General features: G+C 35.4%; 1 long non-coding RNA gene across 3 annotated transcripts; it reads left to right on the plus strand.

Annotated features, from left to right (window-relative positions):
* The first annotated feature begins 2,697 nt into the window (after positions 1–2,697).
* On the plus strand, positions 2,698–15,291 carry LOC109026556 (uncharacterized). Of its 3 annotated transcripts, none has more exons than XR_010133244.1 (5): positions 2,698–2,975; positions 5,087–5,180; positions 6,755–6,943; positions 10,457–10,585; positions 15,127–15,291. It is a non-coding gene; the product is annotated as an uncharacterized lncRNA (long non-coding RNA). The 3 variants fall into 3 exon arrangements; XR_010133246.1 differs by having other exon boundaries at positions 6,758–6,943; XR_010133245.1 differs by lacking the exon at positions 15,127–15,291 and adding an exon at positions 11,783–11,911.
* The last annotated feature ends 773 nt before the right edge of the window (positions 15,292–16,064 follow it).

Below are 16,064 nucleotides of genomic sequence, written 5' to 3' on the forward strand. Positions count from 1 at the left end.
GTGCAGCAAACCACCATGGCACATGTATACCTATGTAACAAACCTGCACACTCTGCACATGTATCCTGGAACTTAAAGTAAAATTGAAAAAAAAAGTTAATACCAAAGAGTTATGGGCATGTGAAGTTGAGTTTCTTTGGAACCAAATCGTGATATTTATTAGACAATAATGCTCAGCATAAGATTTTTATCCTCACATTAAAACTAGGTATGTATATAAACCACTTGGCAGAACAGTAGTTGTACTTGGATACTAGTTTTAATTTTAGCTGTACAGGAAAAACAATAAAACAAAAAAACAAAAACCTCTCTTACAGCACTGAGCTCACCTGTCTGGCTAGTAACATAAAATCAGTAACCTCATGGAGAAGTTAGAACCAATGCAATACTGTGATTCTTACGTAAAAGAGGCTGACCTGCAATATCTGCTTGTTGCATTAGAAATTGACACATTATCATCTCTCGCTTCATATTGTGAAAGAAATGAGAGATGTGGAGCTATCAGAGAATTGGGAATTAGACATTCATTAGGTAAGAAATAGTATATCAAATCAATGATTTTGCTCACCTGAAATGACCAATGACCTCCCGCTTTAGCAATCACCTAGGGTCATATCATCCATTGCTTCTATATACAGTTGAACATGAAAGTCAGGTTTCATCATAATGACTAACATTTTTATTCAGGACTTTCCACTCTGAGTGTGTGTGTAAGTGTGTGTGTGTGTGTGTGTGCGCGTGCACGCATGGGCATTTCCATTCACTGTCTTTAAAATTTACCGAGTGTTTTTGTGTGTGTGTGTGTAATTCCATTCACTGTCTTTAAAATTTACTTCAAAACTTTGTAAGAAAAGAGTTTTATGTTTTAGCAAGTGGAAAATATTTGAGGTAATTCATATAGCAAAGCAGAGAATGGTATTTAGCAGGGAAACCATTGCTGTACAATTATTTTTAACTAATCATTAATAATGTACTTGGTCTCAACATAGTATTTCTGGCAAAAAAAAAACAGCAGTCTTTTGACTTGCAGGAATAAATGGGATGGATATCTGGCACATCAGATATTTCCATATTTTCTCTCATTCAATTATTCTCCTACAGGAAATAATTCGATTTTTGTTAAGAGTATAATATGAGTATTTGCAAGTTGAATGTGTATTTGTTCTTTGATAAATGAAAAGGATAGAAAAATAAATCAAGTTAAATTATATACTACTTTTCCTCCTATCTTGATTTCCTTCAGTGTTATTTCTTTCAGGATGAGCCACCCTGGAATTATAAAGAACTAAGGTTTCTCTTAGTCATATTAACACGTTTCAAGAGAGGAAAGCAAAAATGATGTCCTATTTACACAAACGTCCTTTTCTTTTCATTAGTTTTCATTTTTATTATTTTTAAGAGAGGTGCGTAGTCAGAGAAGCACTGCACATTTCTACCCAGTGGTTCTGTTAGGCCACATCCGTTACATTTTTCCACCAGCGATTCATGTGGAGTTATAAAAATCACCATCTATTATCTATATTGGCCTGATTTTTCCCAAACACAAGAGTTACAGGCAAAGAAATTTTGCTTCTGTCTTCTATGAAAACACCAATATTCAACATATAGAAAAACAAGAATGCCTTATTCAATTTTGTTTTATTTACTTATCAAACATTAATTGAAGACCTATGACATACAAAAACATTCTCAGCAGTTGGGAGAAAAAATAATTTATTTTTTCTTCATTTTTAGAACAGTTTTAGGTTCACAGCAAATTGAGTGAATGGTACAGAGATTTCCCATTATACCGTACCCCCACACATGCACAGCCTTCCCCATTATTAACATACCCCATCAGAATGGTACATTTGTTACAACTGATGAACCTACATTAATTCATCATGATCATCCAAACTCCATAGTTTATTAAGGGTTAATTCTTGGTGTACATCCTATGGGTTTCACCAAACATGTAATGATGTACATTCACCATTAGTATCATCCAGAGTAGTTTCAAAGCCATAAAAATCTTCTGTACTCTGCCTATTTATCTCTTCCTTTGCACTAAACCCTTGCTATCACTGATCTTTTTAATGTCTCCATAGCACTGGTTTTTCCAGAATGCTATACAGTTGGAATCATACATACTGCGTGATTCCAGACAAACTTTGAGATAAGCTTATTTAGATTAGTGATATGCATTTATGTTTCATCCATTTTTTAAATACGATGATAGCTCATTTCTTTAGCACTGAATAGCCTTCCACTGTCTGGACATACCATATTTTATTTATCTGTTTAACTACTGAAGGACATTTTGGTTGCTTCCAAGTTTAGCAATTACGAATGAACCCACTATAAACATCCATGTGTAAGAGTCTGTATGAACCTAAGTTTTCAGCTCACTTGGATAAATATCAAAGACTGTGGTTGCTTAATTATATGATAAGAGTATGCTTATTTTTGTAAGAAACCAACAAATTTTCCGGGGGTGGGGGCAGTCGCTGTGCTGTGCCATTTAGCCTTGCTACTTGCAATGAATGAGAGCTCCTGTTGCTCCACATTCTTGCCACTATTCAATGCTGTCAGGATTCTAGAATTTTACCATTCTAATAGGTGTGTAATTGAGACAGCTAACTATAAATGGGTCCCCAGAGAACCTCCAATTGGCCTGCACACTGGGAGAACAGGGTGGAGCCATGGAAGTTTGCATCATTACCTGGGGAAAGGAGCCTGGACCCTCCTGTTCCTGAGTGGTAATCAGGGATTTAATCTATGAGATGGGAAGCCAGCTAGCAGGACTCTTGCTTTGATGAGTGTCCCTGTTTCCTTTTTTTTTTCCTTTTCATCAAATAAAACCTGCCCTTCTCATCCTTCAAAGTGTCTACAAGCCTAATCTTTCATGGTAGTGTGACAAGAATCTCATCTTTAGCTGAACTAAGGAGAAAGTCCTACAACATTTTTTGGAGTCCAGACATGGGGCTTGAGAGAAGGTAAGCGAGATGCAAAAAAAAAAAAAAAAGAAAAAAAAAAAAAGAAAACCTTTTTACTTTTGCTTCTAAGCCTTTTTCTCCTCAGACATCTGAAGGTAGAAAAAACTGTGCCCCAAGGGCTGCAGCTGCGCCTGGGACAGACTGGGAAATGGCAGCTCCTTGCTCCCCTCCTGGCCAGGGCTATAATGCATGGCTCAAGGGTGCCCAACAGCAGGCTGGGTGGCATTCCCTGCCATGCACTTATACGCATTCCCCTCCTTGTACCCCACCACCCCTGCCAGGGAATCCAACTTTGTCCCACAGCAACTAAGCTTCTCTCCAGGTTAGAGAAATCATTTGGGTAAGAATAAGAGGTTCTTCCCCAGGCAGCATTTTTAAACTGTGTTGGTTTTTTTTTTAATAGATTTTTTTTTCCTTCCTTTCTTTTACTGGATCAGGAGTCGACTTTTAAATGATCTTTTTTTTTTTTTTTTCCAGAAGATGTTTTACTGGGCTAGGAATGATAAGAATCACTGTTTATATTCTCCGTAGAGTTTTGTGAAAAAGGATTTGTGAGGCTAGTCTTAAGCTGTAGCCACTCTGGTGTGCTTTGCATGTCTTTTTGTATAGTCCCCAGAAAACTTTGCTTCAGGCCTCCATCTTGTTTTATGTCCTAGGGGCATGGCCTGTAACCCTGTGGCAAGGGTTTGTTTAGCTTCCACATGGCCTGGATTCAATCCTGGCTTAGGAAATGAGTCCTCTCTGGTTTGATATCTGCATGTTTTCCTAGCCCTGTTCCTTAAAGGGCTCCACCCAGTGACTGGGCTTTCTTCTGCTTGTCTGTATCATTATGTGTTTGTTGTATGTGATGTCTATAAAAGAGCGCTGATTAATTGGCCTAAAGGAAGATAAGCACTTGGATCAGGTACTTTTTAAAAGGGAAGATAAAGCTGTGGTACCTTTCAGTTCACATGACTTTAATCTTTGGGAAATAAAAAACAGCCTTAAAGGTTATTGGTAAAATGCAGATGTTATCAAAATGTAAATAGGTGAACTAAATTATGCAGGTCAGATGCAAGGTTTGCTAAATGTTTTGAGGTTATAAATTGCTTTTTGCTTTTTGAGAACGGTTCAACTTAGTAAGGCCTGGGGAACATATGGAACTAACCACACCCTTACCAATGCTGGAAGGAGTCAAACCTTGGCTGCACCTAACATACAATCAAAACAACTTACCAGGTTTTACATTAAAGTTAAAAATTGCTAAAAGTTACCCTTATGACAGATAATTGAGACTACTAGAAATAGATTTACATGCAAGGTGTGTAAGAACAGTAAAATGTTTTTCTTAGTAAAAGGTTATAAGAAGTGCATTAGTTCATTTTCAAGCTACTGATTAAGACATACCTGAGACTGGGCAATTTACCAAAGCAAGAAATTTATTAGACTTACAGTTCCACCTGGCTGGGGAAGCCTCACAATCATGGTGGAAGGCAAAAAGGAGCAAGTCATGTCTTACATGGGTGGCAGCAGACAAAGCAAAAGCAAAAGCAAAAGACAAAGACAAAGCAAAAGACAAAAAAAGGGCAGGGAAACTGCCCTTTTTTAAAACCCTCAGATCTCATGAGATTTACTCATTGTCATGAGAATGACATGAGAAAGACTTGCTCCCATGACTCAATTACCTCCCACTGGGTCCCTCCCATGCCACAAGGGAATTCAAGATGAGATTTTGGTAGGCACACAGCCAAACCATGTCAGAAGGCATAAAAATGTAAATTCTTGCCAAAGGTTAAAGAATTGTCTTAAATTAGATAAGATAAAGCTAAAAGTTCAAACTAGTGGTGGAAGAATTGTAAAAATTAGCCTTGCAAAAATTCCATGTATAAACATGTTGACTAAATGCAAAAGGGTATTATATGGTTTTTACGTAAATTGAGCATTGAAATAAAAACACAACAAGGTACTCTTAAGATACTAATATGCTCTTTGGCAAAATTTATAAATGGTTATAAATGATTTTTTGCTTTTTAAGTTTTTGAGTCATCACTTTGGCAAAATAAATAAATTATGGCAATCTGGAATTCTATTTCATAACGTCAATTATTTTAAATATTTAACATATTTAACAGGCTTCCCCAAATCAAACTTCAGTTTCAAAATTGTCTTTCCTGATGCCTGGCTTTTTGGATGGTTCGGAAAGCCCTTGGAACATGCAGAAAAGAGGTAAACAGAATTATTTGACATATTTAGTTACATGAGGTTGCCAAAATGATATTCAATCTTTTTTAGTTTATATTTTGTTGAATAGTACTAATTTGTTCCAAAATTGCATGGGATTTCTAAAATTTGAATGTCTAAGCATATACTATCAATGATAATTAAGGTTTTGTTACGTTATTGTAAACCACAGGGATAACCAAATGTCTTTGTTAATTGTGTTTCTAACTGTAACTGTCCTGGACATTTTGTTATTCACAGAGAACTGTTGTCTTGTTTTAATCCTTCTCAAAAGATAATTTATAATAAGCTATGGAGCATTGAAGGTGCTCTCAAATACAGGTTTCTGATAACTTTGGAGTTTGTAATATTGGAATAAAGGAAAAATGTACAGGACTCATGAAGAGCTGAAAGGTTCACAAATATAAAGCAAAACAAGAGCTAATTGAATGAACTCAGGAAACTGAAGTAAACTTTTTGACTTTTGGTTGGAATATTGCTAATCCTTGTTTTGTTTTTCAGAATCAAGGAAATTTATTTTGAACTATTTACAGTCTTTGACAATTGAGTATAGTAAATGCCTTTGAATAAAATCTGGAGCATTTTTGTTTCTCTCTGCCTGTTTCCCATAGAATTTGAAAACTATGAGTTTTCTTAACTTACAGCAATATAGTTGTTTGCATCAGTGCAATAAGAATCCATTTTGCTTTGCAACAGGACATAATTGGAGAAATCGGTTGTTTTACCAAAGCTTATAAACAAGACTAGAAGGGTGTTCTTCCCTTTAAGGAATTGAGCTTGACTTGCAGAGCTGACAAAAGCCCCTTGGGAAAAATCTGGCCTAATACCCTTGCCTATGCAGTCCCTGCACAGGATTTCTGACCCGTGGTCAGTAAAGAATGCCACTTTCTAACAGGCCCAGGAGCTCCAAGTTTGTCTTGGGATCTTAAGAGGAAAGGATCACCCAACTCACAGATATCTGAGGATAAAAACCCATGGCTGGGCTCAGCTTTAATAGGATTTATCTGAGATTCCTTGTGGAACAGGGTTCTATCTGTTCCACAAAGCCAATCTAAAAGAACTATGTAGAAATATTCTTTCTGCACTTTATGCAAATAATCAGGCCAAATATAAGACTAAAGTCTATTTTGCAAACAACTCAGTCCTGTTATGATATTTTTTTTTTAAAATGAGTACTGGACAGAGATAAATTATGTTTCAAAACTTGTCATACATTTTTCATTAAATTCTAAATTCATTAGTTGTTTTTAAGTTTTTGCCTAGATTTCAGATTAACCATGCTTGTTCCTGTGAATGAACCAGAGATCTCTGACTGCAGCTTAGAAAGAACAAAAGGGGATGGGTAATATCAAAATCTGGATCTAGTTCTAATAATTATCTTGCAAATCCTGCCAAGTGATGGGAATGAATAGGATGCCCATCACTAACAATTTTGGGAAAATAAGTTCAAGGGAGCTAACCAAATCCAAGACCCATGCACCCAAATCTTAGCAAGCATAACTATAGCCACCAGTTATGTGGGCATGTCACTAGACATCCTTTTCTCTTTCTTGTTGGAGGAGGACTCAAGTCCACAACTTCACCTTAATATTTGGCTTATGATAAGGAGTCCATGCAACCACCCCCGACACAAGACACATTTTTATCCTAAACTCAATTTCAAACTTCCAGTCAAAGCCCTAGGAAGAAAAACTGAATTTAAGGGATCCAGAGGAAGATGATAACAGAGGTTAAAAGGCATGGCACAGGTGAGCATGGCTAATTTCTGCTGATTAAACCAAGCCTCTTGTTTCATGGCTAAAGGTCATACTAGTATCCATGGCATAAATGACGTCTAGGGAACTTCAAAACTACTGAACGTAGGGGGTATTCCCTACTTGAATAGGTGAGAGTAGATCATTCTTATTCTCTAAGTGCTCCCTGTTTCATGGATGCAAGCCACTTTGACACCAGTGGCTGGCACCTGCCAAGGTCACTGGTGCTCAGGGATCCAAGGACAGAAGAGGGAAAGAGGATGCTCTTCCTTCTCTCCCTCACATATCCTGGGTATTTGTTAGGAAGTGAAGGAACCAAGGATGCTTGTTCCCCTTTTTCTAGATGAATAACCATTCATCCCTGTATCCCTTTCAAATGCGTCCTGAACTACTAGGACTCCTTTGAAAAAATGTCTTCTTTTTTTGTTTCTCCTCCTCTGTCCTCTCTTTGTTGGTAGGTAATTGTGTCTCTGTACTATAGCATACTATCCTCAGGTGCATCGTCCAGACAGGGAAGAGTTAATTTCCCAAACCTTAAACTGGTTGGCTTACGATTGGGCACAGGGAAAGGGAACTCAGAAGCCCAACATGCCAGCAAAAGATTAAAGTTTTTGACAAGTCAGGATTTCGGCCTCCCTCTCCCTGTGCAAACCGGTAAAAGGCCTCAGGATTTTTGAGCTGTCTTTACCCCTCCTTTTCTTGTTTTGAGACATGTTTTCTAATAACTAGTTTGATCTCTTCTTGCCTTCAGGCCATCAAACTCCAAACAGTCATGCAACCAAAGTCTTGGACAGAGGGCATTTTCTGCTGGGGACCCTTAGATAGTTCTCTGAGGGAGATCTGACTGACTTTTCCCTAAAACAGCACCCCCTGTCAGCAGGAAGGAGTTAAGATTGGTCTTCATCCTCCTCCTCCTCCCCCTCCTCCTCCTCCTCCTTCTCTCTCTCCTGCTGCTCCCACTCCTGCTCCTTATTGTCATATTTATCCTTATCCTTATCCTTATCCTTATCTTCATCCTTATCCTTATCCTAATGGCAGTTAGATGTACTTCTTTAGAGGTGGGAATGAGACAACCAAGGGAAGAGAATAGAGAGCCCAGACGCAGAGCCATGTAACTGTCTTCAATTGATCTTTGACAAAGGCAATATAATGGAGAAAATATAGTCTTTTCAACAAATGGTAGAAGAACAACTGGACATACATGTGCAAAAAAAGAACCTATACACAGACCTTAAACCCTTCATACAAATTATTTCTAAATATATAATAGAGTTAAATGTAAAATGCAAAACACTAAAAGTCCTAGAAGATAACAGAAGGGCAAACTTGGTAACTGAGGTATAGTGATGACTTTTTAGACACAACACCAATGGCACAATACATGAAGGAAAAAATTGATAAGCTTGGCTTAATTAAAATTTAAAAACTTTGCTCTGTATAAGACAATGTCAAGGTAATGAAAATACAAGACACAGGTTGGGGGGACACTATGTTCAAGGGACACATCTGATAAAGAACTGTTACCAAAAATATACAAAGAACTCTTTAAATTCAGCAATAGGAAAATGAAAGGCCAGATTAAAATATGACTCAAATACTTCTTTAACATATCCTTGACCAAAGAAGATATGCATATGGCAAGTAAGTACATGCAAAGTTGTTTTTTTTAACATCATATGTCATTAAGGAATTGCAAATTAAGGCAACAATGAGATACCATCCACATCTATTAGAATGGCCAAGATAAAAAACACTGACAACACCAAATGCTAACAAGTATGCAGAGCAATAGGATTTCTCACACATTGTAGGTAGAAATGCAAAATGGTACATCTACCCTAAAAAAAACTCTTGGTTTCTTACAAAATAATTATAGTCTTACCATGTGATCCAGAAACCACAGTCCTTGATATTTATCCAAATGCACTGAAGAATTATGTCCATACGAAAACTTGCACATGGATGTTTACAACAGATTTATTCATAATTGCCAAACTTGGGAGCAACAAACACGTCTTTCTTAACGTGAATGGATAAACAGTGGTATGTGCAGACAATGGAATATTACTCATTACTAAAAAGAAATGAGCTTTCATGATAAGACATGGAGGAAATTTAAATGCATATTCCTAATCTAAAGAAGCCTAATGAAAACCTATCTGGAAGCATGCAGTATGTCCCCGGCTACATAGTGTATGATTATATGACATTCTGGAAAAAGCAATATGATGGAAACAGTAAAATGTCAGTGGTTGCTAGAGTTTAGTGGAGGAAGAGATGAATAGCCAGAGCACAAAAGATTTTCATGGCAGTGAAACTTGTCTATATGATACTGTAATGTTGAGTATATGCAATATTCAATAAGACTCATTAATTGTAATGAATATACAACTGTGGTGTGGAACAGGCATAGTTGGGAAAGCAGTCTGTGTGTAGGGACAGTTGCTATAGAGAAACTCTCTGTAATTTCTACTCAGTTTTCTATGAACCTAAATTGCTCTAAAATATAAAGCTTATTTTTGTAAATGGTTACTAACAGTATTAATTACAGAATCTTTAGCATATTTATTGTCCTTTAAATTGATTGTTCCTGTTGCTTCTATGTGCAAATAAGAATATTTTTTACTTACATCAGATGTTTTAATTACCAAGCACATGCATTACTTCATTTATTCCTTAGAAAAGCGTTTTTGGGTTTTTACTGTAAATCAGGTATTGTTTTTTCTTTATCCAGATAGAGAAACCATAGCTGAAAAGTTAAAACCAGGATAACACATTTAAGGTCCTACATTACCTACATTTAGAATCTTAAAATGATTAACCAAGCTTCTCTTGTTATTCTTGTACACAACAAAAGGGTAAAACATTAGTTCAGTTTCAGAAACTCTAAATTTTATTTGAGGTGTTCTAATGGTAACTGAAAAAAATAGTTTTGGAGGGCAGGTAATTTATCAGGTTTAAAAATGTAGATTTTGTTCTTTGTTAGCCCTTCTGTTGATGTGATTCTTCCTGTTCACTCTTATAATAAGTGAAATCTGCCAAGAAAAAAAAAATGCATACTTTTTTTTTTTTTTATGGAGCAGCAGAGAGATGAAATGGCTTGGGTTTTAATTCACTTTTGAAACTCAAATTAAATGACTTGGGGAAAAATATCTGAAGAAAAGAATCTTAATCTTCTCCCACTAGAAAAAAAAAAAGCTGGAGGAACAGTAAAATGTGGAACATGAAGAAGGAGGAAGAATGTAAATGATGCACATATTTCCTGCTTATCTAGGGGAGGATGTGTTTTAAAATTTGAATTGTATGAATGCTCTGAATATCAGAGACAATCATTTTTGGCATAAGGACATAATTATAATACACTTTTAATGTTCATTTTTTGCCTTTATCATTTTTACTATCTATTGCTATAAATAAAATCAGAAGTTAATTACATTTTTAATGTAAAAATAATATTTCATTATTCATTTTTCAAGCTTCTTATTATTTCTTATTTAATTATTCCAGTAACAGTCAATGAAAAATCATATATTTAGTACCTTCCTCTCATCAGGACCCACCCCAAAACTGAATCTCAGATAAAATCAGCCAGCTAATTATCTTTAAGGTCCATGGAAGACAAGATGCTTTCACTAGGTAAGTTAGATATATATTATTTATTGTCTAATTAAAATAAATATTGGCTAGTTTTCTAAGATAATAATGGTTACTGTGGAGAAGCTGGCATGATTAAGAGAGATGACTCTTCAGCCAGTAATTTCTCATCTGCCGGACCAGGGTTATCATCCTGGGATTGAGATGATCTTGCTCATCTCTGGATTGTCAGTACCTAAAATTACATATTACACATGTTAAAATTCTCTACATGCTTTTTAAGTCAAATGAAATTAGAAGATGCGGTGTGGTATACAAGAAAAGCCTGATTTTCTGTTTCACTAATGCAATTTTAGGAAAAATAGTGCCCTAGTCAGAAGATTTGCTTTAGACCTCACAATTCCTAACAAGTCAAAGACAAAAAAGAATGAGGCACGAAGATGAAACTCATCATTTTCAGTAAAAGTAGTGTGTGTTAAGATAACATTATAATGCCCATAAAAATGTGAGACTGTAAGGTGAGATGTTTTGTTTTCCATGCCTGTCCCAAAGGAACAGCTATAAGGAAGATGTAGAAAAAACTGCAGTATCTGAATGTAACATATTCATGTCAAGAAAATGAAGAAATCAGCCAGGAAGTCAGCTGTGACAAATCACAAGATCTGGAGTATAAATAGGCATTTAATTGTAGAAATCAAATGTGTTCATATAGAAAGTTGCTAGAATGGTCAAAATTCACCCAGTATGCCTTGAGGTAATCAAGAAACAAGTCACTGTGACCAAGCTTGTCCTTATGATTTATTAAGATATCTGTAGCATAGTAAGGTTTATTTAAGTAACTTTAAACCATGAGTGGTGTATTGAAGAGGAGTAATTACCCTTATCAAGAGTTGTCTGTTATAACAATTAGTAAATATTACAAAAACAGAAAAAATACACTTTCGGTCAGATGGTTTAGCTGTATGAGTTTAACAGAAAAGCTGTAACAGTCTTTTATAGGAAGCTTATAACTGAATATATAAGCAAATGAGTTTTTAAATTAATCATAGATATGATACTACTTGGGAAAAGTTGGTAAACAATTTAAATGTTTCCAGCCTAGTAAAAACACAAAGAAGAGAAAATCAAATTGTTGATCTTTATGACATTTTTTAAAAATTAAAATATCAGCAAATCCTTAACATTTTTATTATTATTATTATTTTTTTATTGAGACATAGTTTCGCTCTTTTTGCCCAGGCTGGAGTGCAACGGCGTGATCTCAGCTCACTGCAATGTCTGCCTCCCAGGTTAAAGCGATTCTCCTGCCTCAGCCTCCCAAGTAGCTGGGATAACAGGCGCCTGCCACCATGCCCGGTTAATTTCTTGTATTTTTAGTAGAGACGGGGTTTCACCATGTTGGCCAGGATGATCTCGATCTCTTGACCTCGAGATCTGCCCGCCTCGGCCTCCTAAAGTGTTGGGATTACAGGTGTGAGCCATCGCGCCCGGCCAATCCTTAACATTTTTATTGTTTTCAAGTTGACACCTATTTTCCTTAAGGTAAAGTATACGGGTAGAAATCCTGTTAGAGGTGTTGACGTTTTCCACTGCCATAAACTGTCTTCTTTTCTGTTTAAACACTTGAATAGTTTTTCAAAATCTGTATTCTGGAATGTCAAGGAAGCAATATCCTTGAGATTGTCTTAGGAATGATGTAAGATAATATTTAAAATGGAAAAGTCAATGGATTATCAACTTATAATTTTGAGATGAAAATAACATTTATTATCTATTGATGGGTAGTATGAAAATAACTTAGCCCTATCCTGAAAAGCTCACAGTGTTTAAACAGGACTTCCTGTTCCAGTGGATAACTTAGTGAAAACTGTTCGAAAGTAAATTAGAATCTAAATATATAGCTCAAACACAGATTATTTGTTATTGTGAAAGTGAGCATCAACTACTATGCAGGGTATACATAGACCTCCTCTGCAGGCAATGATGTTTTACTGAAGTAAGATAAGAGGCACTTGCTCCCTTAGTTATAAAATAACAAAAATAAATTCTATCAGAAATCTCTAGGTTAGAAGTGGATTAAACCTGGGCTAGATGTGAATTAAAGAAACTCTGTTCAAAGACTCTTCATCACTCCTCAAAGGTCTTATGATACTTAGCAAAATGAAGCACAACTTCTACCCTTACAGGAAAGGTCTTGGAATTCTACCCAATCATTACTCTCCTTGCTTAAAGCTTTATGGACTGTCCAACAGAGATGCTGTGTTTCTTCTTCTTCTTCTTCTTCTTTTTTTTTTTTTTTGAGATGGAGTCTCGCTCTGTTGCCCAGGCTGGAGTGCAGTGGCGCGATCTCAGCTCACTGCAAGCTCCTCCTCCCGGGTTCACGCCATTCTCCTGCCTCAGCCTCCCAAGTAGCTGGGACTACAGGTGCCCGCCACCTTGCCTGGCTAATTTTTTTGTATTTTTAGTAGAGATGGGGTTTCACCATGTTAGCCAGGATGGTCTCGATCTCCTGACCTCGTGATCCGCCCGTCATGGCCTCCCAAAGTGCTTGGATTACAGGCGTGAGCCACCGTGCCCAGCCGTTTCTTCTTTTTATGCTGCTCTTTTCCACTTAAATTTGTTAGCCTCTTCACTTAGTTTTCTTACATTATCAGGGATACTTCAGGGGGAAGAGGGTAGGAAAAAAAAACATGTTGATGAAATTACTTTGTCAAGTTTAACATGCTTTATAAGGCAACAATGTTAATTCTTAGACAAGAATCTTAAAATGAGTACACAAATAAGTCAATACTTTAAAATAACTACCCAACAATGTAACACCACAGACATCAGTTAAAATTTATTAGAGCTTAAAGCTTTTACTTTCAACAAATCATATGTTTTTTTTTTTTTTTTTGGAAAGCCTATGTTAAAAGATATTCCCATTGGCTTTCCTAGTGTCGTATTGTGAAATTTACAGCAGGTCTACTTAATCTCTCATTTTTACGTAAGTAAATGGAGAACCTTATTTAAACACAGATGTACTAATTATTTGATGCAAAATGATGTTTGTTGAAGTAACGACTTGCTGAAATAAATATTTTAATAGATATTTTAAATGAATCTCCAAATAGTTGCAGAGAACACTAAATCTAAAAGAGAATTGTAGAATGCTCATATTTTTAAAGTTAGTACTATTTTTAAAACTGAAATCCTGTATGTTATGCTAAAAGTCAACAGAGACATATCATGTTGAATAAATCACATTCTGCAAATGGGTAGAATTCAGCCTGACTTGTTAAACAAAGCTATATCTATCTTCTTGTCTGTTTTCTGTCTTAAATAAGATGAACAAGAATGAAATAAAAACTCTGTAATACATTTAACATAGTGCTAAAATACAGAATATAATGCTCATTGCCAGGTTATTTTATCTCACACTTTCTCAACATTTTTCTCCCTCTATTTCTCTTCTGCGTGAAAATATAATTATTTCTGAGCCTAGTACCACAGTTACCTGTAGGAAAACTCTTCATTGTGACGCACCTTCGCAATGCCTCAAGCATTATGCAGTTCATATTCTGTTACCAACTATTACCTTCTGTAGTATACCTTTATCTATTTATCTATATATGTGTCCACATGTCTATATGTCTGTTAATATAGATATACAGATACGTGTGTATACATATGCATTGCATATATATATTTACTCTCTTTTATATATACATATGTATATATTTTACTTTCCAAACAAACTCATGAAGCCCTATATTATATCTTATAGCCCTAGTCCAGAATTTTATATGCACAAATGGGCAATACATAGACACACATGCACACACACATACACACACACAATGTAATCAATTAAATTCACTATTTGTTTAAGTAACTATGTATTCTTCCTCTATGCCAAAGTGACAGAAGTGTTTAAAAAGAACAGATAGAAATAATCTGTTTATATTAACGTAAATTTTATAGTTTATTACACATAAAGACGTCACCAAACTGGAAATCAAACAAGAGAAAATTGGTTGAAGCCACACAAAGAGTGCTTTGCTCGGTAATTATAACACAATCTCTTAGAATAAAGCCATATTTGTAGGAAAAGTCTATCCCATACATGATTGGTTTAGTAATTTCCTTCATCGTTGTAATTAATTTACAACATAATACAGCCTGCAAAAACTATACAATTTGAAAATGAAAATATCTATATAAAGAGTAATATGCTTCCTCTAATATCTTTTATTGAAACAGTCAATACTGCAATGAGGAATTTCATCTCGATTTGGATTTGTAGAATATGTGCTCACTGGAATATACAGATGTAAATGTCACTACATATTAAGTGTCAAGTGTAAAACAGGAATATTAATTATCTTACAAGTTACACAATAACCTTCAGTACACAAATATTTGCTGTAGGCTACACAACTTGATGTCCATGTTAAATTCAAGCAGTAGGAGAAAACACTAGCAGGAAACAAGTTTCCAAAATGTTAAAAAAAAAAAAAAAAAAGTCGCAGAGGTTCAGCTAAAAACAATGCAGTTCAAGTGAAATTAACAATATGTTTTTCCTTTACAACATTCCTTCACAGATGGAGTCTGTCTCCTCATCTGTTTTTCCAGCACTGGAGAATCAGGGAAGAATAGTTGGTATCATTATGGTTTTATACTTTTTACAGACCTGCACTTTTAAAGCTTTTATATAACTGACCGTTTCTACTCATTCAGAAGAGATTATTTGGTGGCTACATGCACTGGTGCCCAAATTCATGTCTGAAATGATTAAGAGAGGAAGGGTGATACTGATGGCTTTATTTTCCTGTCATTTCAACCACAATAAAATTTCACATTTTCTTATTGTTGGAGCTAAATTGCTTTTCCTTTCAAGTGAGAAATACTGACTTTGGATCTGTAGAACAGAGGAAAAATTTGTGAAGGATACAGTATTACTTCATAGAAAAGAAGATATAATTAAACCACAGACTTGAGAATGCCACCAATCTTAGAACTTCCAGAGTCCTTAGGAGGAAAAAAGCTTACCTATGTTTCTCTAGGACATTACCATTAATCTACCTCAATGCAAGGCATTTTATTATAGTTTAAGTCACAAATTTCTGAAAGAGCAAATTTGATTGCCCTACTGTGGATCCGGCAAAACACTCATACATAGACAGCATGCCTTTGAATATACTTTTTGGGTGCCCATATCTACATACTTATTGATTGATTGGAATCATTACAAGAGAGGAGGAAATCATGCTAAATCAAGTAGAGAGCCTTAGTGCTTAAATTGAATGACATCTTTTGCACACTCACTTTTTGGTAACTAAGAGGTACCTAGATAAATAAATAGTTAGAAATTTAAAAACAACAATTAAACTGGCAGGAAATTTTAATACTGGATGTCATCTAAAGCATTTGTAGCTCTAAAGTGAACATATTAAAAAATGATATTGGGCATTTTTAATGCTATATTATCAAAGAAAAACAAAACCCAACAAAACAAGAGATCTAATATATATTTTTGTAA

This window comes from Gorilla gorilla, chromosome 3, assembly GCF_029281585.2.
Source record: "Gorilla gorilla gorilla isolate KB3781 chromosome 3, NHGRI_mGorGor1-v2.1_pri, whole genome shotgun sequence".
Lineage (NCBI taxonomy): Eukaryota > Metazoa > Chordata > Mammalia > Primates > Hominidae > Gorilla > Gorilla gorilla.